This window comes from Phasianus colchicus, chromosome 6 (genome assembly GCF_987193195.1).
Source record: "Phasianus colchicus chromosome 6, bPhaCol1.hap1.1, whole genome shotgun sequence".
Taxonomy (NCBI): Eukaryota; Metazoa; Chordata; class Aves; order Galliformes; family Phasianidae; genus Phasianus; species Phasianus colchicus.
Genome location: NC_143441.1, coordinates 32221811 through 32249784, shown reverse-complemented (window position 1 = coordinate 32249784; position 27974 = coordinate 32221811). Strand labels below are relative to the sequence as shown.

Below are 27974 nucleotides of genomic sequence, written 5' to 3'. Positions count from 1 at the left end.
GCTTTTTTCTAAAGTTGTACTTCATTTCCTGCATACAAAGTATGCAAAAAGTAAGTTTTGGGCACAGAAATCCTCTACTGACATTTCTATAGTTTTCTGTTTATACTCTCTGGTCCACTTTGTTACCTACAACCAGAGAGAAATCTGGAAGACCAGGAGCAGTGTGCCTATCAATTCCCAGGAGGTGTCTCCCACTGTCATGTGGTTGGGGTTATTACAATGCATTGCACATTACATTTTTGACAGAATATAAAATTATACTTAAGGAAACAGATCTTAGATAGCAGTGGAGTCATACCTAGAGGTCTTAGTGGAATGAAGCATAATGGCACATGTTCCGTTGATTTCTGTCCAAGCAGCATTACGGCATAAGAAGTAGAACAACTTTTTTTGTCAAGCTTCTGAAGCTTGAGTAGTGGATGTTCAGAGCCTGAGGCATAGACTGAGGCTGTTAAGAGTCTGACAAAAATAAATAAATCCTGGGAGAAAAAAAAAGAATATCACAGAACAGACCCCAAGCCAGAGTTTGACCCAATAATCTCACATCCAAAATTGTATACTATTCCCACATAAGCCAGCAGACAAGTACCTAAGCTGGTACTAGCTCACATTATTCTTTAAAGAAAACTGAAACTCTGTAGGTATATTTTTTTTCTTAGCATTCATTATTCTTTCCAGCTTTTTATAACAGTTTGAATATATATTTAGAACAATGTAAAGACAATATTAGTTGTCATGGAGGAAAAAAAATCCCATTGTATGGGTAACAATCTAATAAAATAATCATACAAATTATTTTTAGTTCTTTGTAACATAACTTCTTCCCCTCTATTAAATAAGCTACATAATTACTAGTATTTTTTCTTATACAGATTATAAGTACTATAGAGAAATAAGTATAACAGAAGTAAAACTACAAAATACAATCATATCAACAAAATTTTATGTTTCTGGTTCTGCTGGGAGCCATTAGGAGAATAATTCCTATTTTGCAATTCAGCTACTGGGATATGAAGTCTCCTTAATGAGGTACATATTTTTTACTAAATATATTGTATTTTCTATTAGTAAGAAATACTGACAATTATTTAGACATAGACAGAATGACAGAGAATATAATTTTAGGACAGCTGGTTTTTGCCCAAGAATCTATGGAGATTAAGACGTATACTGACAAAGACTTTAACAACAACCAGAAATCCTAAACCATTTTTTATCTTATTAATTCTAATGAAAAAAAAAATCCCATTGGAGAAAAACTTCTGGAAAGAAAGATATGATTATACTTTTGAGACAAAGTAGACAGACAAGATGAAGATCAAAACTAGGATCAATTAAACCTATTACATCTTAGAAATACCCAAAATATCTATTCTTGATTGTGTTGTACTATTTACTTACAAAGACAATGATTTGCTCTCAAGAGGAAACATGGATATGCTGAAAGCTGCCTAAGTAACTACACCACAAAGATGCAGTGATCATCCTGATGAACTGTTAGTACAAATTCGTGTACCACCAGGCTAATAAGTGAATAATTCTCTAAACCTTTGTTTAAACAAAAAATAGAATGTTGTTTACAAATAGTAATACCAATTCCTATTATTTGATGCTTTATTCAGCACTGAAAAAAAATCATGGCATTTTGATGGTCATCTATCAGCAGAATGTTAATAGCCTGTAAAAATAAAAGTAGACAAAAAAAAGCTACCATGATATGTGGGATTGCATCTTGAATTTCACTTCCACTGTGCTGCTTTTCAGGAGTCCTTCGTTCAGTTTGGCAAGGACTGAGCATTTGATCTTCTGGAGCTACTCATGCCTCCAGTTAATTTCACTCAAATGTAAGAGTGGCCAAGTGCATGAGGAGCGAACCTTTCAGCATGGATAGAGGTTGGCTACATGTAAGCTTGAGGCTGAACTCCAAAATGTTGGTTATGCGTTCTCATGAAAGCTAATGGTTTAGGAAACAAGTAACAATTTGTGCATTTTCTTGGTTTTTATCTAAAACAGATACCCTTGCTGCTACACACTGTTCAAAATACAAATGATTGTCAAACACATTATGACTTTTTTTTAATCTCATCCTCCATGCAGTTGTGGGATAGCAGCTATTTACTTCATCTATCATTTATGGAACTCCTACCAGGATTCCTCCAAAGCACAGATTTTGAAAAGTTAATGAGGAGGTCCTACAGAAGATGCATCAGGCGGAGTCTTCAATTTTATTTCCTAGTTCTTCCTGACAGCAAAGTCATCCACCTTAAAATTTGTAAAAGGAGAATTATAAGCAGAGCAGAAAGCAGCAGGTAAGCAAGCCACTGTCATTTGAACACTGCTGCAGATTTAGGTATGTTTTGAGGTTGAATGTATTGCAGTATAGCACAATAAGCACACTTCTACTCAGTAGTACTGAACCACAAGTTGAAAGAGATATATTTCTATTATTTACCACAGCAGCAAATGTTTGCTTATTTTCAAATCTAAATTCTCCATAGAAAGCCACAGCATTTCTCATATTAAAGTGTTAAGTAATATAAAACTGAAGTAATAATTTTCACTTCAAATTCTATTATACCAGCCCTTGAACTTGCATCCTGGAAAGCCTGCGTTAATGATGCCCTAGGGTATTCCTAGCATGAATCATCCAAAATGTTTTGCAGCTTTCTGGAGTATGCTAATACATCTAGTCACTGCATCCTTCTGAAAGCAAACACTTTACCCACATGGCAAATAATGCATAAATCATTCATAGATTCTTACTTAAGAATGAACAAGCTATGAGGATATTGGCTCACTTTGCAACCTAATGGAGTCGTCCTTGATAAGTCACTAATGTACCTCGCAGAGATCCCGAAGAAGCCTCCAAGCAGGACATCTCTGTGCTGCAGCACATCAGTAGGCAGTGCTACCTTAGATTCAGAAAATAATACATTTCACTGCTCACTGCAGCAGACACATTAAATGTAACAGGAGAACCATGGCAGGAAGGAAATACGTATTGCTTTCTAACAAGCACTCTTTAAGCTGCACAAGCCAAGGTGCTTCGTGACATTTGTGATGTCCCCATGCCTTAACTTAGCTAACTCATCTAATTCCTCTGTGCAAGTTCACAATGTTATTTCTAGGAAAGAGTGTAGACAATTTTGTCAATTTGGATAGTCCTGGCCATGGTCTGTCTGTCATGACAAAGCTAATTTAACAGAATATGTGAGAGATGAGGGCAGATGATATCATAATTATTCAAATAATTACCCTTCTCTTCACTCCTAGGTTAGCTGGCCTGAGCAATCTCAGATACTCACTACAGAGTTCCTGTCCTTCACTAATGTTTTTCTCCTTATATCTCATTACAGAATGGATACATGCACTGAATCAGTTTTGTCAATTGATTCACGAATGAACTTTATTATTGTTTCACATTAATTGAATATATGACTGCCTGTCTCTTGTAGCAATCAAATTAAAGAACTGAAGCAACACAAGAAATGTGATCTCATACCACTAACAAACAAAAGCAAAATGTTATTTATTGACATAATCTGTTACATAAACTTTTCCTACATTAGAAATTCAGTGGATAGCTGAATGTAACTAGGATTTAGCCTAAGAAAGAAAGGAGAAGAATTCCACAATGCACAAAAGAAAAAAAATACACATCCTTTTTATTTTTCCCGACTTGCCACTGAACATGGTCACTGTCTCTGGGTCTGATTATCAGAATAGGCATTGACCCTTGGCCCCGGTGCGTACCTGATTTTTATGTTGGTGATCCCTATAGAGGCTGAGAGCTCAGGCTGTCCTCTGAAATCCTACCATGTACAGTGTCTTCTCTTGTAGAACCTGTTTTTGTTGCATTTTGAGGAGAAAAATGCAGTCTCATTCAGTGCATATTTACATCAGTAACAAATAGTAGAGGCATGTGGTCTTCTAGAGATAGTGGCTACTCACCTCAAATGAATTTTCCTCAGAACTGCAAGAGTGAGTATGTCAACAAAGAGTAAACGTCCACTGAGCTTTTCTGTACTAAATGGCTAGAGATTGGCTACTGGGAAGCTTGAGACTAAATTAACGATATACGAAGTTCCTATTTGGAAACAAGCACAAGTGGTTCATTTGCTTCACACTCTTACTTTCTAAATTTCCTGTTGATTCTGAAGTTGCCAAGCAGAAAACATTTCATGCATGACTAATGTTTTTTCACTGAGCTTTAGATCACCTCAGCTTCATTGAAAACTTCCTCATTACTGCTTTGCCGATGCTCTGTCCTGTGGACTATGGCTGCTTTGTGGACAGATCGGACACTGTCATTTCAGTGTTCACCACCAACAACGTAAAACAGCAGCACTTGCTTCTCTACTAAAACAGTCTGCTTAAAGGCTGGGTGCCTCTTTTAGTACCCTCAGGAGCTGAAGAATTTGAAGCATACAGCAACCGAACCTGGAACTCACAGAAGCAAGAGAAACATCTGACATCAGTTGGAAGCAAAAAAGGAAAAATCTAATGACCACAAAATAAGAAATTCAGTAACATGTTATTCTCTAAGTGGCCAGCTTGTTACAGATGGATAATTGCTGTTATAATGACACAGACAAAACTTTTCTCTCTTTAATAAGAAATAATTGCCTTGATTCAAAATACTGGCTGTCTGACAATAGAACACCTACTGCAACATCTGCAGCCCAGAAATGGACAGCTGTATTTTGCCCATAGCATTGCTAATCAGGATCCTGCAATTGTCAGATCTTTGATTGACGTTGAGAGGACAGGCTGCCATCACATTTTTAAAGCATTTTTTCTTCTTTATCTACTGCTCCAGAAGTTCCTCCCCCCACTTTTCCTACTCCAAAATATATTATTCAGAGACAACAAACGTGGAGAAGAAAAAAATCCAAATAATCACTTGATATAAATGAGTATATTATTACTGTCAGTGGACCTATATGGATATTTGTGTGATGAAAATTAACTTAAAATCTGCTCAAATGGTAATTAGTATTTGATATTATCTGTAATTGTAATGCAAAACATTAAACCCACGCAGGAAATTGGAGAGCAAGTTATCCTATTGCCTTCAGGTTAAAAGTTAACAGTTTGCTCATTCTCTGTTCTCAATTAAGACAGATATTTAAATATGCTTATTTCTATTCTGTTACCATCATTCACAAGCATAACAAAAATGGATAATGTTAACTTTTATAAACTGAATGGAAATGATGCAGGGGAAAAAAGGACCATGTACTACACTGAAGGATATTAAAATATAAATATATTTGACCAGCAAAAATAATCTCACCTCAATCAGTATAGTGACAAGCTAAATTCAATGACAACAGACTTCACAGGGCTTGTCCTCCCAACAAACAGCAAGTTTTCTCTAAAGGCCTTGTGAAGGTATGAGGTTATTCAGTGTACATAATTGTTTTCCTAGAAAAGAAATCTCCAGAGAGAGTTAGTTTTATCTACTGTACATGCAACAGTATTAGCTTATGTCACTTTCTTCTACAGATTGATGGAGTGCTGTTTAAATTCATATAGATGACAGAATCACATTCCTAAATAAACATAGGAATTAGTAAGAACAGATAATATGTATTTTCAGTTAATCCCAATTACAGAAAAGTTGTTTTTTTTTTTTTAAATAAAAATCTTATCAACTTGAAATATTTTTCTTGCTGTAAAATTCATTATGAATCAAGAAGAGAAGACAACTCACCAAAAAATCATTTTAGGGGACTAAATAAGAAACTCCAAAAGTTAGCGAATACTTAAAGAAAACAAAAACAATAAAACAAACCTATAATTTATTATAGTTAAATGACATTTCTGGATATCCTAGACAATACAAAAACACAGTAGAACACTGAAACTTAGCATAAGTAGGTGGTGATTGCATTAGTTTAACACTAGGTAAGCACATATTTATTGCTTTTTCTGTGCTCTACTATTCTTGTTTTCTTTCTTAACCTGCTTCCTCCAAAACTTTCTGCCTTTTGATCTATTACATGGAAGGTCAGGGGTTAAGAACAGGTAGTTTTTCACAAGGTACCTAAGCATGGTTTTCATCTATTTGATGGGCTTTCTTGCTCAGTTCTCTTCTGAGGTCCAATTCAGTATGAAACAAAAATCCTTTGCTGCACGATACTGCAAATGGAGCACACTTTAACCTAAATTAACCTCTGGGATTACACTGTAGAGTGAAAAAAAAGGAACACAAGTTCTTTAATACCTCCCCTCCACTATAAATCGCTTTAAACCAATTTATACAAGATAATTACAGCTGTATGACCACTGGGATAACTTCTCGTCTCTCATTTTCTTGTCATTATATTCTTTTCTAGTTACAGAAGACAGTTGCCATTACTGCTCAGCATCAGTTTGCCATAAGAAATATCACATGCTCTTACAAGCAAGCAGCCAGACAAAGATTCAGGTAAGTGTTCATGCATATAAAGGCACTTTTTTTCTCACAAAAGGAGTTTTCTATTGAAAACCCAGGAATAGTTAGGAAAGACATGTTTCAGTGTGTTCCAGGTATCTTGTTTCCAGGAATTTGCACAAAAACCAGTATAGACTGCTTCTCTTTATCCTTCTCTTTTACCCTTTACTTTTCAGTTGGGCCTCCTGAAGACTCTCTGGCATGTTCAGTCCTGTCTCATTGTTCCCCACTTCCCCAAGGTTGGCAGGGAAGGTCAGACGGGATACGCACAAAGTGGATTCAATATGGCTCACCCAGATGTAGTCATTGAATTTCCAGCTGAAATTTTTCAGTCATGATTCCAGAGAGAAAAAGAAAAAACTGAAGAAAGCTTGCAGAACTGAAATTCTGCAATATTTCTATCAGAAAATGCCGAGGTGCAGGGAGCAAAGGCTTAGGCAAAGGTTTCAAAACCCATGCTGTTAATAAGACTAAACCACCTAAATTAAGGACCCATAAAGTTGGTGTTTCTCTGTGATTTAGTTGCCTGATCTTTCATTACAGCTGTGACTGATGAACTTCTCTCCTAGGACCTCACCCCACCACCTGCTGTGATGTTAACACTACTTCTAGATAACCAAGTCTGCTATTAAGCAGAGCCATTGTTGTTGACCATCAGGTGAGCTGCTCCCCAGGACCTGCAAACAGTCATCACCAGAACTGCTATTTGAATACAGAATACACAGAAGTGCTATTTCATTTGAGGAAAATCCTGATAGCTACCACCTCAAAGACACATGCCTGCTGTAGATACCATGTTGTATCTGCCAGGACTGTGAATGTGCCTCAAATACCAATCACATCTCAGCTTAAACAAGATACTGAATTCAGTACTTGTGCTCTCTCTCCACAGACCAAAATTCTTGAGAAAACCACCAATTTCTTAAAAAAAAAAAATCTAACGCTAGAAAAGCAAATATTTGAATTCAAAACGGGGATGTGCTGTGGTTGTCCTTCCTGTCTGTTCTCCACAAGTCAAATCCTTCGTCTTCATTTCCCATATGTGATAAGATATAATTGTTCTTCTTCTGGCTAGAAGTCTGGGAACAGATTTGTGTTCTTTAAGTGATCATCCTTTTGATTCACCATACATCCTTTGTTTATGAAACACAGATTTCACCTAACTGTGATATGATCAAAAAAAAGTCATCAGATAATTTATGAGGCATCCTTTGAAATGCATCAGATAAAGAATTTGAAATATAGGCTCATCTAAGATAAGTCTAATGTTAGCCAACTAATATTTCTTATGAAGACAATGGGGTAACAGATGCTATGAAACATTTTTCTGGTATAAATATGTTAACTCAATTGAGTTTACAGATACTATCATGGAAACGGTAGAAGGTTTTGTACTGGTATTTGAATTGCCTGCCTACAGAATCACCACCTATTTGAAATTCACAAAATGAGTCAATATTGGGTATCTTACTCTCTCCTGCCAGCAGACAAGGAAATCTGCAGGAAATGTCTGGAAAGACAGACATTCTGTTTAACTGTCAGTTTCAATACGTACCATGCTTAAAATAAGGATCTTAAATCATAGCACATCCATTTGCTTGATGTCCAGTAAAGCTGGGGCTCCCATCTATCTACACCACCTATCTTTCATGAAGCAAGTTTTCTGGCCCATAATTTCTTGAGTTCCTCACTGACTCTTTGTACAGAGATGTTCTAAAAGGGAACTAATTAAAATAAGCCTATGCAACATTGGAATGTTCTGATAAATTTTACACTGAAAAGCTGATGTGGGTGCTCCACTGAAAGCATCAGGTAGACAGTGAAGCCAAAATCATATACAACAGCAAAGCTCATGCAGGATAAGGCCACTAGGTGATATCACTAAAAAACAGAAAAAAACCTGTAACTTTTCTGAAGAAGCTAATGTATGCTGGGAGAGAAGAGAATATGTTTACAAAGACTTACCACCCCAATTGTTTTTTCTACATTCTGAGAAAGCATAAGTTCAGACCCTTACGACTCTGCCACTGAATCTGAACATAACAAATTACTGGTCAATGATACTCCTGATTACAGAATCACAGAATTGCCAGGGTTGGAAGGGACCTCAAGGATCATGAAGCTCCAACCCCCCTGCCATGTGCAGGGCCACCAACCATTCCACCTAATGCTAGACCAGACTGCCCAGGGCCCCATCCAATCTGGCCTTGAACACTTCCAGGGACGGGGCATCCACAACCTCCCTGGGCAGCCTGTTCCAGCACCTCACCACTCTCTCCGTAAAGAATTTCCCCCTGACATCCAACCTATATCTCCCTTCCCTCAGCTTAAAACCATTTCCCCTTGTCCTGCTGTCATTAGATGGAATGTCACAAAGGACCTTTGTGAAACACTGAGTAATATCAGATAATATATAGAAAAATGCAAAGAATTCAAAAGCATTTTCTTTTGCTTTCAGTGATTTCCTTACTTTAATTTTTGTAGTTTCACATAAAATACATGCTCTTAAGTAAAGCTGTAAGAACAGTGGGATTATGTTGTTTGTAATTTTGGTGATATATAATTATAAATTTGCAGTAATCCCCAAAGTGAAAGGTTTGAAGTTGTTCTATGCCTGGTTTTTGTTGTTTTTGCTGTTGTTGCTTTTCCTATTCTTTCTTTCTTTCTTAAATTGGATACTGGCAGAGTACTAGGGCAATGGAATACACATAGTGGCCAGTCTCTCATGTTTTTCTTAAATTTTCTCATGCTGTTTTTGGAGATAGAACACTCTTAAACGTAGCTCAAGGTCTAATCAATAGGATATTACTTACTTTCTTAAGTTTAGAATAGGTCTCATCTCATCCTCAACTCATGTTCTATTGTACAGGAGGCAAACTAATTTAACTTGTTTTCCTTGATTTATGGGAGTGTAGTTCAATATGATCGCTTGTGGTATCCAATGATGAAGGCAGTCAAATACAGTATTAAAATAATAATATATCCCAAAGAACGTAAGTACTGTCAAGCATTTCCCTATAGATCAAACTGCATTTCAAGAGGCTCTGTAGTCCTCAAATACTAGTCTGCCATATGTCAGAAAAGTTATTTTAAAAGGACTGTTTGCCTTTGATGTGCTAACAAAGAGAGAACATGGTAGATATGAAAAAATGGTAGGCCAGTCAGGAATTCTAGGTCATTGCTTTCAAAGTAATATAAAAGAACAGCCTAAAATTTTAGCTGAGAAACTACAAATAATATACTAATTGTACAAAAATGTTATGAGTAAGAAGTAAGAAAAATGAATATCCTCAATAAAATATACAGCAGCAAATACTAGCTAGGCCTCTGTGAAATGAACAATTACTTTTGCTGTGTAGAATGGGAGTCATAGGCTAGAAATCTTCTTTACCAAAAGGGAACAAGACAAGCCTTCAGGCAGAAATACACCATGAGACATGGTCACAAGAAAATAGTCTGTTAAGAAGAAATCAAATCCATTCCTATGAAGTTCTTAAGATTGGAGAGGACACAGCATTGAAAATAGTACATATATTCAAATCCAGTAATATATCAGAAAAGTTACCTCTATGGATAGGTCTGGAGTTCACTTAGTGAAAGATATCCAGGCGTACAAAAGTGATTTCTACTACTGCAGACATATTTAACCTGAGTAACATTAGCTCAGTTAGATTTTTCATCTCCTTTCTCTGCAAATCGTTAAGCAACAGAGCTTGGAAGAAGTCACGCTGTGCCCAAAACTGAAAGGCCAGAAGAGTGCCTCTGGATGGGAGTGTACCACAGGACAGCTTTGAGCCTCCTCCACCTCTTCAGACTAGCCATGAAATCAGCTGTTGAAGTATATTCTGTACCCAGAGCTTTACAGTCCACCATACGTCTATAAAGAAGGTATAGTACTAATAGCACACAATGAGACAGCTCTAATATAAATGAATGTTTAAATGAAAAGAAGCCTATTCATTTACCAACTAAAAACAATGGGGCCAAGATTCCAAAATGAAGAAAGACTGAGAATCAAATTATAAACCTTGGAAAATATGATTATCCTATTAAAGCAGCAATAAGAGATCTTTACTACAGAAAAACAAGCAGTTCTACTATAATTCAAAGTACAGAAACTATAAGAGATAGTATCAAGTGAAGAACAACTAGGAAAGCAGATATTACAATCCCTGCTGTTTCTGCAAACATTTTTATTAGGTAGAGAAGCAATGGAATTAGACCAAGGGGAATGAGTTTCTGCAAGCTATTTACCAACTATAAACTAGCAAAGGTACAGGGAATTCTAGTTACACTGCAAGCTATTAAAGATGTTTTTTTCTCTTTTTCTTTCTCCCCCACATGGCTGTTCAATATGAAAAATGATTCTGCCAGCAGAGACTCCTTGTAACCCATCCTGATCAGCAACCTACATTGCTTTATTGAGATAAACTAGTACTAAGCAACTATAACATTTCACATAAGTGAAGTTAGAAACTGAGAAACACAGTTGTGTAACGTGACAATAGAAACTAAAGAATAAATTTAGATCCACCCTGTCAAACAAATTAACAATGAGCAGCCAGTTTGGTACAATCCTTTAATTAGTTTCTCTCAAGCAACGTTGTGCAAAATAATTTACTGACCAAAATATTTTCAGTTGCTTTTGCCAATATTCATATTATGAACAATAATTATTACTACTATTCTCTACCATAAGATAGAGATATATTATATATGACAAACAGAGAATGATCATCACTTTATGTTCTATTTTCCTCTTGTGAAGAAAGAGACATAAAAGCATATTATTTTCACTTAAACCTTATTTAATAAACATATTTCCAAGTATTTTGATAGATTATTATTTATTGAAAAATAAAATTTGTCAAAACTTTAAAAATTTTACAAGATAGCACCAAGTGTTATGAAATAAATAAATCAAAATAAGTAAATCAAAATAATGTGAGGTGTGATGTGTTCCTACTCTTTTTCTTTTCTTACTCACTTTGATGTTTTCTAAATTAAATACAAGAAAAGTCATACATTGTCTTGATAGAACTGTTTCCATCATAAGTCTTTAAATCATTCAAGCTCTGGGCTTAGAGAGCTCTCAGCAGACTCCCAAACCCTCACTCTCCAAGTCAGAACCTACTAGATTTCCACCCTTCAAATCTATTTTCTTAATTTAACCAATTCCTTTAAAAAGTATCAAAAACTGAGTGATGTTTTGCTTAAATGTTTGCCTTGAGCCAGACAGAGCAACTCTAATTCTGGTTTCCCAGCTTACAATACAATGCTATGACCTTCCCAAGATGCTCTGGTTACTTCTCAGTGCTGTTGCAGGCAGCTGTTATGGATTCAGGTCTTCACAGGGGCCAGTGAATCACAACCTCTTCTTTTGCACACTGAATTAACCTAATGAATAAATACACACCCGTTTATCCTTGATAGCATTCATGTGACTCACTGTTACTGGCCACTTACCAGTCTAAGATTTTTTTTTTTCTTTGACATAAACCATCTTAATTTTTGAATCATTGGTTTTTTTGACTGTTCTTTTCTTCTCTCTCTGTAATCAGTTAAAACTTCTGTTCCAGATTTCATGTTTGGAAGGATTGTCTCAGAAAAAAAACGAAAACTACAACATTTTATAGAATTTTGAGTCTACTTTTCCCCCTCAAATGAACAGAAAAAAAGTCAATTATTAGCTACTATTATACAACAATTCCTGCTTATCTAGTGATCCAAGCTTCCCACAGACAAAGAAAAAATAACCTTCTAAGTTACATGCAGTAGAGCTAACCTGTAACCATTAGCTCTGGAAGTACTGAATCCTCTCAACTGGGCTTAATGGAGAATCTTCATTAATTGCCACTGGGGAGATAATATTCTCTTTGCAGGACAAAAAACAAATGGAATAACCACAAAAAAAGCATAAGCAAGACTGAAATTGTGCATGAAAAAAGCTAACTGAGTCTGCTTTCCAACCTCCTTGTTTCCCATCTTCCCACTAGAGACATATTGTAAAAATGTGTTCTTGGTAAGGAAAAAAACTGTTTTTTTTCACCAGTGGAAAGACAGCTATTAAGAGATGGACAGCTGAAATTTCTAATGTCAGCTTGCAATCAGACTTCTTAGTTGGTCCCTTCTTCCACTATTTTCCCCCCACAAGCCAAACATTTCTAGTGCCCCTTAACAGTAGGAGAGAATTACCATGAATGTTTTTTGCCTGCATATAATTTCACTGTTTCAAACATCACAAATAAAGAAATACATAAAAATACGTATACTGCATTGAAAAAATAACATTTTATCTCTTCATATTTTTTTTTTTTTAATCAGACTAACAAAGAATGGTGTTGCACTGGTTTAAAGATTTTCTGTTACCATTAATGTTTCCTTAATGAAATTAGCTGTTTCATAATGAGAGAAATAATAAGAGTTTGTATGACACAGACAAGCAAATGTCTACCAGCAAAGTCCACATGTAGGTGAGACCAGCAAGCCTCTTGAGAGGAAGAAATGCCAGAGCACCAAATTCTTCACCCCCTCCATGTTTCATCACACAAAATTCAGGCCCTATTTCTCTGCCACTAGCTCCCTCCCATTCTCCATTTCTGTTGTCAGGTTTCCTCCCTCTGTTCTCCTCAATTTGTTTTCCCACATATGAACTTGTGCTTTGAATTTGGCAAAATTGGTGGCAAAATCCTATTTTTTTTCCACCAGATATCAGTTCAGTATGGATTAAAAGTATAGAACCAGAGCACACTATTCAACAAAGCATATGAGTTCTGGCCCCTTCCCAGCACTGAAAAATCCAGATTTCCAGTGGGTTTTATATAGTTATACGAAACTTACAACAACCCGTTGGGAATCTAACATGGATTCTCTCCATATTATTTTTTTTCCTGGCCACAGTATATCTCATTGTGCAAAAACAGCTTTCAGGTGTTTCAGTATACAGCAGAAGAAATTTAAGGCAAATCTGACGTGGCACATTACCAGTTGCAGAACTATTTTCATTTTGGAGTAAAAAGGAAAAAAAAATTAGAGATTAAACCTGAGCAGTTATTTGCTATTTAGGAATAAGAAATAAAAATGACATGCGAAAGGAAACAGGTGACAACTTTAGTCATATGCTTCCAGATTTATTAGTGCTTTTTTTGTTTCATTAATGCAAGAAATACAGTATCTTGACAGATTCTAGTGCTTGTGGCAGGACCTGTAGAGGTGAGATGGGTGAAGGTTTTTGCTGATTTTAGTATACACAATTTAAGCCTTTGCATTTTGCTGACCTTTATCATCTTCTACTGCTGATCATAAGCAAATTTGCATTATCTTTACTTCAATTCCAGCAACCAAATCCACTAAGTCACAAAGACTGTCAGAAATAAAAGCCATACAGAACAATTTCAGGTGTAGGAGTTAGCTAACCTCAGTATTCTTCTAACACAAGTCATTGCTTCTGTTATGCTGTAGCTTACATGCTGTTTGTTTTGTGTTTGAAGAGCTAAAAAAGATAAGAATTTTGCTAGCAATAGCACCTGTTATTAACAGAAACATCTTTCTGGAAGATGCTGTCATATTTACTGTCAGCATATTCTCACTCAGATATCTCTGTGAAGGACTCTGAAGTACTCCCTGCTATTATACACACTGCAAATTGCTGTAGTTTTATTCTTGTAACCATTCTCAAATTGAAGGGTTTTCCATAGCTTTATTGTCAGCATTACAATGATGGTTTAACCTAATTGGAACATTTTTTTTTTTTTAATTATCTGGGATAAGGAATTGAATACAACAGTTCTTCGTGGTAGCCAGTTAGACCACATGTTTACAAGATTGGGTCCAAAGGTAAGAAGCATTTTTCTTCTACTTAATTCTGCCTCCTCCTAATGATGTTTTAAAGATTATATTGCTTCATTTTCCAAACCTTTTGTCTTCGGTAGATCCACACAATCCATTATCAGAAAGCAGATATCCAAGGGCAAGATGACTTTCTACCATATGCTGGAATGGCTAGAGAAGCACAGCCTGTGGCTACAGATAACAGGGGAGGTCATTTTTGGCAAGATTGCCTGGTAACCAAGCACTTTGATTATTTAAGTCTCAGCTTCTGACTAACCTAAGACACTCAAATCCTGTCACTTTTCCTCCTTTACAAGGTCATATTTCTTCTCCACGTCAAACAATTGTCACCAAATCCAAAGTGCTTTGCTAGCCACTACCAAATGCCAGATTGTCCTGTCACTTTTTATCATAAACATGAATTATTTGAGAAAAAAACAAATATAAATCTTCTTTGTTCCCTAGGGTCACTCTTTCCATTTGGCGAAAGTGATGGGATATCCTCTTTCTATGCACCTCCCATAATTGAAATATATAAGAAGCAGCCAGTCTTATTCCTGAGATTAAGATAGAATTGGCAGCCTACAGTGAGGCATTATCTTCAGAGAAGCCATCCATATTTTCCAGGATAAGTATGATACAGTTATAAAGCACTGAGACACGACGAGTTTATATTAAATCCTTCAGAGCCCACGCAGCCTCAGAATTAATGTATTTTTAAAGACCTTTTCCTGAGGATTCCTAGGGACTGATGGCTCAGAGAAAATCATCAAAAACCAGCTGAAAAAATTGTTACAGAAAACATGAATTAATTTTAATAGCCTTCTGCCTCTTCTCCCAGGTAACTAGTGGTAGGATAAGAGGTAATGGTCTTAAGTTGTGCCAGGGAAGGTTAGATTGGATATCAGGAAGAAGTTGTCAGAAAGAGTGGTGAGACATTGGAACAGGCTGCCCATGGAAGTGGTGTAGTCACCAAACCTGGAGGTGAGAAAAGCGTAGGTAGATGTGGCACTGAGGGACATAGTTTAGTGGGCATGATGGTGATGAGTTGATAGTTAAAGCAAATGCTATTACTGGTCTTTCCCGATTTTAATGACTCTATGATTCTGTAATTCAATATCCCAAGACCTGCAATACTTCTCTTTCTGTAAGTGCAAGTGTTCCTTACAGTGGAGTTGGGCCAAATGACCTTTAAATGTCACTTCCAATTCAAACAATTCTATGACTGTATGTTTCTATGACTTCTAACCAATCCTAACCAATCTCCATTGGTTAAAGCCCTCCACACAGCCCTCCATAAAGTATGGCCCATCAATCACTTATAATAGTTATCCATAGAATTTTTTTTTTTACCAAGTTGGTTTTTTACGCATTAAGACTACAAAGTCCTAGCTTAGATTCAAAAATACTATGAAAAGTTGTGTAGAAAGTCCAGCTAATTTTAAGGTAAATGACGTGCACTGCTCTCCCTGTATCCACAAACCCAGTCACTTTATCATATAAAACAACTGAGCTGGTCAAGGAAGATCTGCACTCATTAAATCTGTGCTAATTGTTACCAGGAACAGCTACGTTCATGCACTCAGAAAGATACTGCAAAAGTACTCACTCCACAATTTTTGCAAGGATCAAAATGAAGGTGATCAGTTTCAATCAGTCCTTGGTTTGTCATTTTGGTCTATTTTACCATTACAATTATCATACATGAGTATTACATCTCCAGACTTCAGTTAAGGATGAAGGAAAAAGGAGGAAAATCAGAGAATGATACAGTTATTGAGACTTTAGACTTCAAACTAATTTCTTAGGGAAGATTTTGTCCTAATAACCCTTAGGAAATCTCTCTCTCCAAGCTCATCTGTACAGCCTCAATCTCCTTCAGATAGGCTTTCCTCCATCCAGGCACTAGTGAATTGATATTACACTGTTGCAAGAATCTGAAAAGAACTAATTAAAAATAGAAGCAAAGTAACTTAATTGTCTGTTGTGATTAACTCTGTCCACTTATACTTCATTGACAGTGTCTGTTCTTTGTTTGTTTTCTTGTTCTGTAAATTTCCCTTTGAGAAATTGATATTTGTACTTTTGTTTCAATTCAATAAACTAAAAAACTACTTATTTGAAAATTATATTCAACAAGTTTTGCATCATAGAGATTTTATCAGGATTGTGTTAGAAAAAAGTAGGGAAGAAAGGGGGCCTTATGAAGCAGAGGATGTTGTAAAAATCATGAATTTGAATGTCTCTGAATGAATTAATAGATTTTGTCACCCCAAACTCTGGTAGAATGAGAAAAAATTTCAAATAGCAGCTTTCAACTGTACATAGGCTAATAAATGTGCACTTGAAGCCCCTCTGGAAATTCAGCATGTATTTTATGACAGTATAATATTTCCAAATACTCCCTTGCTTACAGAAAGGAATTTTTCAGAATTACTGTACTAGCTACTCCTAGGGTATACATAAAATCCCTGCAATCCAGAAGTGTGCAGACAACATGAGTAAATTTAACAGTAATCTGATTTCTATCCAGCAGGTATTTTGCTTTAATTTCACCATAAACTGGAACTGTTTATTTAGAAATTCCAGCCTTCTTTCTCTTCCTCTGATTTTGCTTCCCGGGAGGACAGGTTATCTGGGAAATTAGTCTGAAGGAATTATGCTTTTAAAGGTTTCAGAGTTGTGGGCTTTATGCATGGAAACACAATTATTACTTGAAGGGAAATTAGCTTTGCCATATAGCACAGAGTAGTTGTAGTACATTGTCAGCTGGAGTGAGCTGTATGCTGATTTACACCTGCTGAGTCCTTCATTTGCCAAAATACTCATCATGACCCTACAGATTGGGGTTTTACATCAGATTTTAGTGAGCCTGTGGGGCTTCTGGTCATAATGAGATGAGTGTTTTGGCAACAGTAATCACAAAGAGTCATCGACTCAATGCTCCTTAGAACCAAAAGAGACCATTGGTAGGGAAATTTTTTTCCCAGAAGCCTGACCTGTTCTATATTCAGCTGAGCACTGTCAAGTACAAGTTGCAGGTGCTTTTTGTTTTCTCTTTCCATAACAGAATTGTACTTTGTCAAATGAAATATACTGAAAGAGTAATCAAAGATCATATGAAGAATGAAATGTGGAATAACACTAAGAACAAAAGCAGAACTGATTTAGTCTCATTAGCAGGTAATAGGACAAAAAATATCTTAGTTTCTGAATTACCAAGCACAGAAGCAGCTCTTAGTCTTTTAGTCTTAGTCTTATCTCATGATATTTATTAAGGGATTCCTTCTGCACTTTGGAAAACCAGGTGAGGTTACGCAGGTATTTTGACAGTATAATATTTCCAAATACTCCCTTGCTCATTTGAGACATGTTTTCAACATCTTATACAAGTAAAGCTGTACAAATTATTTCTTGACTGGTTCACTCACCCTGCAGAATGGACATTTCAAGCCATATGTCCATATAAAACTAGATAATGCAACTCAGACTGATAACAGCTGAAACATATGCATCTGCCAAATCTTTTTTTTAGTGTTTTGCTGCAGAAGATAAAGAATATAAGATGAGCACAATTTAAATGACTTGAAGTCTGAATTATGATGTGATCTGTCAGAATCTATAGAGAGGGAAATTGCATTGGTTGATACTTATACCCTGGGGTCACCCTAGGGTAGTTCCAAGAAATCACCAACATAAATATTTTTTCAATCCAGTCAACATCAGCAGAAGTTGTCAGGCACAACTATGAGGGAAAAATATTTTATTTCATCCTAAATCATGGAAGTGATGGACCTGAGTAATTATAGTAGAAGCTCACAAAAATGATAAAACACTTAATTTACTAGACTGGAAAACACTGAAAAATGTAAAGAAGCTTCCATTTTCCTTGAAAAACAAAACAACCAAACAACAACAACATGAAAATAAAGCCAGACAGTAGACAGAGACTATTTGATTTCAAATCCTGTTTTCTCAGAAGTTTTTCTAACATATATTCCATGCAATCTGAAATTAGCAGAAATAGAGCCATCAGAATTCGTAACGCTGCCAGGAAGAATATTTCTTCTTTCCCTCCCACATAACACTATCTCAAAACCTATGCACACCTCATAAGACTTGAATTATCAATACTGGAAGTTTCTCACAGATGGAAACAAAATCCAGTTATAGTTACAAGATAAAGGAATAAATAAATAAATGGATGTTTGAATTCCCCAATATGAGACAAAACTGATAAAAATCATAAGGTTAAGGAATAAGCTGTTCAGTGAAAACATTTCTCTTTGATTGTCCAATATGTTCATTTATCTGCTCCAAAACATCTAGTATGAGTCATTATTGGAGACAGAATACCTACCTAGATGTTCTACACTCTCATCTGTAGTGCAATTCTTAGATACATTCAAACAATTATTTAGTCTAGTAACATTACAACTTTACAGCAATTTTTATTAGCAAAGCTTTTGTATGTGATGTGTGGACAAAGACTGACAAGTTTCATTATAATATCAAATGAATAAACATACATAGTTTTAGCTTATGTTGCAAAAAAGCTTAGTAGAAATAAGTACATCATCTCACAACAAACTTGTATAGCTCAATTAACTGGCTACTACATTCCTCTGAATTAGTTCTGCAAATTGAAATACATCAAAACACTATTAACTGGAAAATCCTTTTGTTACTGGTGAAGAGTAATTGCTACTGCAGAAGGAACACATCACTACTTCTCAATCTGAAATCTCAACAGACAATCCATTGCCCATACCACTGGAAATAAGACAGTGTAGTTGGATTTATGTAATCAGGTGCTACATCTGTCTGTAAACTCTCTTAAGTGATTGCAGCATAAACTCTCTTAAGGAAAGAGAAATAAAATAAATACATCTATCACAAGAAACAGAACAGAGGTCAAAATCTCATGAACTAACAGAATGTATTTCATAAATGTAGAGATATGTTTTCATTGCATGCTAAAAACATCCATATGGTCTAACTCCCTGTTAATTGATTCATAGACTGAGATGATTGATTCAAAGGTTCCTATGATCTGCATTTAAGCTCAACAAATTTAGCCCCTTCCTATCACAAGGCTCACTTCATATTCCCTGTTTAAAAAAAATGTCAAGTTTATTCTCAGTAAGTTCCTCCTACTCCCATTACACATCTATTACATCTGAGTGTAGTAGTAGGTTAAGAGCCATCTATTTGTTTCTAGCCCAGTTCTTTCAAGACTACTCAATAACATCCTAGCAAGAAACTGAGGTGCACTGGAAGTGATGATGTCAACAAGAACACATACAGCCCTGTGCCAGTATTACTGCAAGTACTGTCATAGCTAGCAGAACAAACTAAAGAAAGCAGCTTAGAAGAAACCCTCCACATGCCAGGTTTATCCACTGTCTAACTGTGAAGATGGTCATCAAAAAATGAAATGACAGAACAAAAGTTGGAAGGTTGATGAGATTCTGTAAAATGGATGCTCCTAATGACATTTGATTTCTAAAATATTGTCACTGTTTTTCAAAATTTGTGATTATTTTTAAGAAAGCCGCTAAACAATGAAGGATGAGCCAATTATGGATAAAAAAAGTTACTATTTTTTTAATGTTAAGGGTAATAAAAAAAGACTTCTACACAACAGATAGAGAGGAGACACTCAGTTGAAGAGACAAAGTTAGGATGTAAAAGAATGGAGGAAGGGGAAGGAGGAACTTTATCACCTAAGAATGTCCTTTCATATATTATTTTCAAGAGCAGAAAATAAGTATAAACGAGCAGAAATGAGAACACAAATCTACTCTGAAATATATTCTGGTCATCAAACAAAGCCAGAAGTTATCTGAGGTTATCAGCAAATTTATGAATTGATACCACCAATATTAGTGCCAGCACAATGGCACTGTCTGAAAAAGATTGGCATCTATTACTGGACAAAAAAAATAAGTTCTTCAATTATTGTTTTCTGAAATCTACACCCATTAATTACATGCTCAGTGGCTGGTAAATAAAAGAGAAGGACTGATTAAGAATTTTTGGTGCAGAAGTCATTGCTGCTTTACGAGAATATTAAGACAGCAAAAGACACTACTGCCAGCTTTCTCATTGCTGGATATTTTTCTTCTTATCTGAAAGAAATTGAATCTTTAAAACCTTCCCACCAATCAAGGTTCATACGCAATGCCTGAAGCTGTTATTTATTCTTACACAGTAGAAGGACACCTTCAGAAACATGTGATAGGGCATCCTGAAATACACTTTAAATGCATGCTCTGCAACAAACTCAAATGCTTATTGGAAGAAAGCTTTGCAAATATTATTAAAGCAAAAGCCAAGACAGAACCAGAGGGACTGAGGTTGGAAGCCATCTCTGGAGGATGGCTACTGTAAACTCCTGTTTGGATACAGAGCTGGTTGTCACAGACTTTGAGTTGGGTTTTGATTATCTCCAAGTATAGAGTCTCTACAGGTTCTCTGGGCAATCTGTGCAACTACTGGATTACCCCCACAAACAAAAACCCTGCATTATATTTAAATGGAATCTCTTGTTTTCCAATTTGTGCCCTTTTCCCCTTGTGCTTCTAGTAGGCTCCACTGAGTAGGAATCCATCTTCTTTACACTCCCCAGCAGATATTCATACAGATGGCTAAGCATTTTCTTCTTCAGGTAGAACAGTCTCAGCTTTCTCAGCTTCTACTCAGTTTCAGTCCCTTGAGCATTTCTGCAGCCCTTCACTGTATTTGTTTCTGTATATCTGTCTATATCAAGAAGCACAGAAATGGACCCAACACTTCAGATCAGTCTCACTAGTTGGGAGCAGAGGGGATTATTTTCCTTGACTGCAAGTGTTGCTCTTCCTAATGTACCCAGAAGTTTGTTTGCTTTCTCTTCTGCAAAGGCACATTCTTTGATAACATTCAACATGTTGTCCATCAGGATCACTAGGACCAACTTCGCAGAATGGCTTTTAAGCTACGTGGCCTCAGCCTGAGTTATGTCACCTCATGTGCTGGACTTCACTTTGTTGGATTTCATAGAACTTGTGAAACTCACATTGAGAAGAGGCAATTTAGCAAAACAGCTATTTACCATACATAGAAAATATGATTCTGTTTATTTTCTGATATATTCCTGTGGTTAACAAGATGATAGCAAACTTAAGAGCAATTCTCTTTTGATGATTTTAGTTTGAGATCATCAAGATCAAGATAGAGGGACAAAAAAAGAAAAATGTGAAGCATCACAGACTGAAAATAAATTCCTCTAATGGGCCTTGAATTATTATTTCTTGATTATGGCAGTCATGAAGTTTGAAAAGCATCTATGAAAATGTAATGATCAAATACCTTATCAGTTAAATCTTTCCAACATTCTGGCTTTTAAAGAAGCACAACAGAATTCTAATCTTTCTCAAAATACTTTTTTTTTGCCTACACAGGTGGGGTACAAAGTGTCCAAGATGACAAATTATTTTATTACCATAAAAAATGCCAATATGAAAAGACATACCCTGGTGTTCAGTCTCAAAGGGAAAGAGAAATGCAGGAAAGAGTTTCTGTTATGGTGCCTCAATGAGAAGTAATTGCAATACTCTCACCAACAAAGGGCTCATTTCGTATTTTAGAATGTTTTCATATTTGTTCCTAACTAGCAGAAGGAAGAAAGAAAATTACTGTTGGCAGTTTTCATATTACTACAGCTTTTTACCTTAAATCAATTTGATGTATAAAGCTATAAATTTCAGTTGAAACTTCTTCTATAGGAACGAGATATTTAGCTGTCTAGAAGTGCTCCATCAGTCACTCACAGTTAGCCCTCTGCCTCTTTCAGCCTCAGATTATATGGTGTAGGTACAACAATTCTGAATCGTATAAATATTGGTCTGAAAGTGGAATCTGAAGAGAAATGGGAAAGAGATATGGGGAAATAAATGTTTTGTTGTTTTGGGTCTAGCTGTGCATCTCACCTGATTCATTTCTAAACAAGTACTACTTTATTCATCTATTTCTGTATGCTTTCCTTTGTTTTCTCAAATCAAGTCTGCTTGCTGCTCATTCATTTCACATCCACTGCTTCTTCTTCAACTGTTATTTCCCTGCTGTCTCCATTTTCCCTTTGCAGAACAAACTGAAATCTGTGATTTCCACCTCCTCTAATGGTATTCTTTCCTAAGCTATTTCACTCTCATTGATTCTAAGCTCCCTAGTAGCATTTGATCATGCTTACCTGTGACTTAATGTTGACACCTTAATTGCTGTTTTAATTCTTTTTAAATAATCTATACTGGATTTGGATAGGAAAATAAGTTATTAATGCTGTGTTGTTCTATATCCTTTTTTCTTTCTGACAGTTGGTAGACTTCTTCAAAGCATGGAGACCTCTCGGTTTTCCAGATGTAGTTCTCTTTGTTCCTTTAGCTCATCTTGTGATTTTCTCAGTACTTTATTCCCAAGGCTTCCCTTTCCACCAGATAGTTCTGTGGAACAGAGGGGGAAGAGGGTCTGTTTCTTTGTTTCAGACCTGACCCCTTCTACCCACATGAGCTATCTCAACAAATCTCTTGGACAACCACTGGTCTGTTCACAAGCAATCTGAACACTTAACTTTCTCTCCAGTGGCCTTCTGGCCTTCCTTCTTTCTTGATCACTTTTGACAAAACTTTCATCTTACCACTGTCAGATAATCTTGCCATTTTCTTCTCTTAGCCCTCTTCCTACATCTTAAGACCAAAACTTCTAGATATCAATGACTCATTTTTCTAAAAGATCTCTATCTTAATTATAAAATAACATAAAATAATGTAAAATAGTTCATGCTAACCCACTTTTTTTAAGCTAGAGTCCCCATCCTGCAGTCTTCCTCTAAAGAAATTACTTTGCACTAAAAATATCTAGCCTTTGCTTATCTTACTCCCACTCCTCTGCTCCATCACCCAACCACTGCCGTATCACCCCCCACTGCCCATCAGCCAGCACCATCCTAGACTTAAAAAGACCCTTTGAGCTCCTCATAGAAATCCGCTAACTGACCTTGTTGCTTTCTTTCAAATCATCCCTAGAAGTTGCCCTTTGTAATGATGCTTATAAGAAACAAATTTAGCAGCTGTCTGATAAACATAGACTACTGCCTGCTATACTGTCTATATTATTTGCTCATTACACCTCCCAACTGCTTTTTATAATACCAATGCCTTCCAAGAGAAGAGAAAGGCTTTATAAGAAACTCTTAGCTTGTTTTTGGTTAGTGCAGTAGGTATGCTGATCCTTACCCTAGCAGGAACTTCTAGATGCTGTCAGAGGACGTACAGTACACAGGATATCGCTGTACAGAAAGTAGTATGCTATACATGTTCTGTCAATAATCTGAGTTACTCTGTGAAAACCTGACAGAAGCTGGATACAGAGTGTCTTGCAGTCTGTACTGTGAAAGGAATACGAGAAACAGAATTTTCAACATGTTCTTAACGGAAACTTTGCTTTACAAATTTATAATAGGAACACGCATCCCTGTCACTGAGAAAGGCCCCATGACAATGACTAGCTATAGGACAGCTAGAATGCCAGCAATCTGAGACACAGAGGATGGGCATTTATTTAAGGCCACACAGTAGTTCTGTCCTGACAATAGCCCCCAAGAAACCCTTGTTTGATTTGAAAAATAACTAAGTAGGGGAAGGTAATGTGAAATTCTTCAGTCACACAGCCTCACATGCAACCTCAGTCTCATCCATGAGAAATTTTTGAATATGAATCTAAATTAGCAAATCTTCAGACAAATGCAGCACGTTACCACAGAATGGCTCAGGTTGGAAAGGACCTCAAGGATCATTAATCTCCAACCCCCCTGTACAATCAATGAATGTACAGACATTAAAGATATGAGATGAACCAGAGAGCTTAGCCACACAGTTGTTGCAACAAAGCAAAAAAGACATGATGCTTACCCATACCATAGGCTCACTTAGAAAACTCCAGCAGAGTGAATCTCCAGAAGAGAACCTTCCCTGCTGGTAGTCAGCTCTTAAATGGGACTAGGAGAGGTGGAGCAAGGCTCCACCCCTTCCAGCAGCACAGGTGAATTGCCTTCACCTGTGCTCCTGTGGCTGACTCATTGCTTGCCTCAGGTGATCAATCAGAGGTTCAGATTGTGATTCAGCAGTTCCCATACACCCCATGCCACATGCAGGGCCACCAACCTCCCCATTTAATAAAACTAGACCAGGCTGCCCAGGGCCCCATCCAACCTGGCCTTGAACACCTCCAGGGATGGGGCATCCACAGCCTCTCTGGACAGCAGTTCCAGCACCTCACCACTCTTTCTGTAAAGAACTTCCCCCTGACATGCAACCTAAATCTTCTCTCCCTCAACTTAAAACCATTTCCCCTTGTCATGCAGTTATCAGACTGGCTCTGATCAGAACTAGGTTGCAAACCCAGATTTCAGTAGGGTTGTACAGCTCCAGGACATCTAGTTGCGTCAAATTCTCTGACAAATGCTTCATATTATCCAGAATATGATATTTCATCATATTTGAAAAATTATCTGTTGATAGCTTCTTGGTTTGTTTGGTTTGTTTTTTGTTTGAGGTTTTTTCTTAAGTATGAATTCAGGCATAGCAGATATATTTTCTGAAGAATTGGTAGATAGAAAATGCAATGCTAGATACAATTCAAACTACAATAGATGACATATTTGAAACTTCCCTCTCAAGGTTTTAAGTGTCTTGAAGAGAAACAGGAAAAAGAAATGAGATAACGTGATGGACATGATGTTAACCATGTGATAGTTAGCATTCTGTGAAACCAAGCTAAAGACCTGGAAACAAGTTCATATTAGAAAATATAATATTGGTTCTGGTTCCTGAAGGCAAAATAAATAGAGAACTGAAATAGAATATTTTGCTAAAGATGGGCAAGGCATAGGTAAGTTTGATATGCATTTGCAGTATGTCTTGGCTTGTCAGATATTTTCTTATGAATGTCAGGTATGCAACACGTCAAACAAAAGAAGAAAGTCTCAGTACAAAGGAAAGTTTTAAGAGACAAAAAAAAATCAAAACCTAGTTTGTACTGTTATGAGTCACCTTTCAATTTGATGAAAGTAAATATGGAATAGGTAAAATTTGTGCTTTGAGAAATTAGCACACGGAGAAAAATAATTACTTTAATACTTTTTAACTTCTGTGCTTTTTGTAAAAATATTAAGTTTCTACTGGGAACTGCAGTGCCTATCAGTAGTGCTCGTTGCTATTACTGCTCTAAATACTAGTGTTATTTCTAGTGTGACACTTCACGTCTGCTTTTGAACAGTCTTAGGTAAATGATTATATGTGCGTATGTACACAGACATGTTTGAAAAATCTGCTGAGAATTCTGGGAAACAACCAGAAAATCCTAAACTGTAGAGAATTGGATTCAGTCCTTAAATGGAGTTCAGCAGAGTTCTGTGATTTGAGTTATTCCCCTGTGGCAACAGCAGTCTGCACCTATCCTTTATTTTAGAAACAAGCGTATGCAACTCTGGCCTCTCTTCTGTCTGTTGCAGGCAGTGTAGTGTAGAACATTGTGCTATTGCAGGTCAAAATGGATCATGTCTTTCTGTTCTTCTGTGTGACTGCATACAAACATCATTAGCACGATGGGGTCCCAATTCCAGTTAGAGCTTTCTTGGGTCTCAGAGTGCAGGGATTTACAGATTTTTGCCAAAACACATGAAATTTTAGAATACTTATTTATTAAGCTCTTCTTTGCCTCCAAGAACTAAAGCAAAAATAATTTATAACGTTGACATTTCACCATCCATAATTTTCTAACCAATTTCCATTTGCCCTTTGCATTGCACTCACAAATAGTTGCTGGATTACATTTGGTTCTTGCCTTCTCCACAAACTGCATGAGCAAAACTGTGTTGAGCTGTAATTTGACTCACTGATAATTGCTGACATATGGCATATTGAATAAGGAGGGGAGAAAAAAGTACTCCTGGGGGGTAAGTGATTAGCAATCTTAACATAAGAATTACTGACATTCTGATTTTACATTTTCTGACAGCTCTTTCTAAAATCCTGCCTCCCAAAATGTGCTTCTTTTCTGTTTATTTGGAAAAGAAGGTGCAGGAAACACTATAGTGAATTATGCTGTAAAAGAGAAGTCAAAAAACTCATAAATCCTGCAAATAAAGCGATCAGCCAGAAACGATCATGCATATTTAAAACTATTTACAAATGGGGCAGAGCATGAGCAGCTGCATCCAGTACTTAAAGCTCTCAGATGGAGAACAGATCATTTACAAATACCAATGAATATTTCCTGGGAAACTTGCTGTATGTAAACAGCGGACATCCAAAGGAGAAAATTCTCATTTACCACTCACACTTTCTCTAATGGGGAAATTATTTGGTAGTGAGAAAATAATATATCACCTACACTTTCCTAATCAAAAAGATTCTGTTTGAAATATCCACCCACAAGTAGTCAAATGAACAGTGCAATAATGTGAAAAGCAGAAGAACAATTCTTCATTTAATCAAGAAAGTCAATAGCTAGAGTATTTTAAGAAATGACTATTTGCTCAGACACTGACTATATTTTTTGATGATAGAATTTAAGTGTTAAAAAATAGCAGAAACTTTACAAACTACTATGCACTTTGAGTAGAACAGTTTTAAGAGATGGGCTATATCAAAATAATGAATATGTTTCTGTGCATGATTATATAGCAGAACAGAGCTTATGGAGGGAATGCAAATGTCCTCACATTTATACAAATTTGAACAATTCCTCAAAAAATTTTCAAGAAAAACCCAGTTTTCTCCCGAAAGATTGTAGCTGTTTTTGGAATTGTTCTGGCTTCCTGTACTAAAAGGAAACAATGCTTCTCTCAAGTTTGCTATATTCTTGTGGAAAGCTTTAATCCATTCAAAATACAAATTTATCTTGGTCTCAGAAAGACTTTTCTTTCAAAAACAATATTGGAAAATCCATGTTCTTACTTTAAAAATCACCTGTTTGTTTCAGAGTCTGCAGAGCACTGTAAATGCGTTCTGTTGCATCCTGCCCCAAACTGCAACACTGAACTGGTCATCTTGTCAAGAAATCACCACTTACCTATGCAATATGTATGAAAAGGCTGTGTCCTGCACAAGATCAAGCACAGTATCACTAGTGAAAGTACAGAAGAACGAGAGAAGGTGCTATAGCTTCTAACTCACATGAGCTGGCTGAGCATACTTCTGGGAATGTTTCTGGCGAGCTTTGTTTTTCGAGACCTATATGCTGGACTTGGTAAATCAATCTGTCTCCTGGAGCACGAATAACCATTTCTACTTATTATCCTCTTGGACATAATTTGGGAACACAGAGCTACTTTGCTACATTTTGCAATCCATGATCCCCTTAGTCATGTTAAAAACATGTTATTCAATTAAGAGGATTCAGCATCAGTAAACCAGAGTATGACCCTATTCTGCCTGGAATATGAATGTAAAAAATGAATCTCCTTTATCTATTTGGGATGAACTTATATGCCCTTAACTGAGAAGCTACATCCAACATATACAAACATGTGACTGTCCCTGCCTTGGGCTTTCAGATGTAATGCATGAGTTTCTCCTTAGCAGCTTGCTTGCATACACATACCAAGAAACTGGGAAGATCTGCATCTAAATCATTCTAGAGAAGAATCCACTTCGTTCAACCAGGG

General features: G+C 36.4%; 1 long non-coding RNA gene across 4 annotated transcripts; it reads right to left on the bottom strand.

Annotated features, from left to right (window-relative positions):
* Positions 1 to 312: 312 nt before the first annotated feature.
* On the bottom strand, positions 313 to 24257 carry LOC116243338 (uncharacterized). Of its 4 annotated transcripts, XR_016467803.1 has the most exons (9): positions 24217 to 24257; positions 23542 to 23693; positions 22500 to 22749; positions 5297 to 5427; positions 3952 to 4440; positions 3754 to 3843; positions 2799 to 2912; positions 2147 to 2262; positions 313 to 479 (listed from the first exon to the last, which is right to left on the bottom strand). It is a non-coding gene; the product is annotated as an uncharacterized LOC116243338 (long non-coding RNA). The 4 variants fall into 4 exon arrangements; XR_004169941.2 differs by lacking the exon at positions 313 to 479 and having other exon boundaries at positions 674 to 2262; XR_016467804.1 differs by lacking the exon at positions 313 to 479 and having other exon boundaries at positions 674 to 2262; positions 2842 to 2912.
* Positions 24258 to 27974: the final 3717 nt, after the last annotated feature.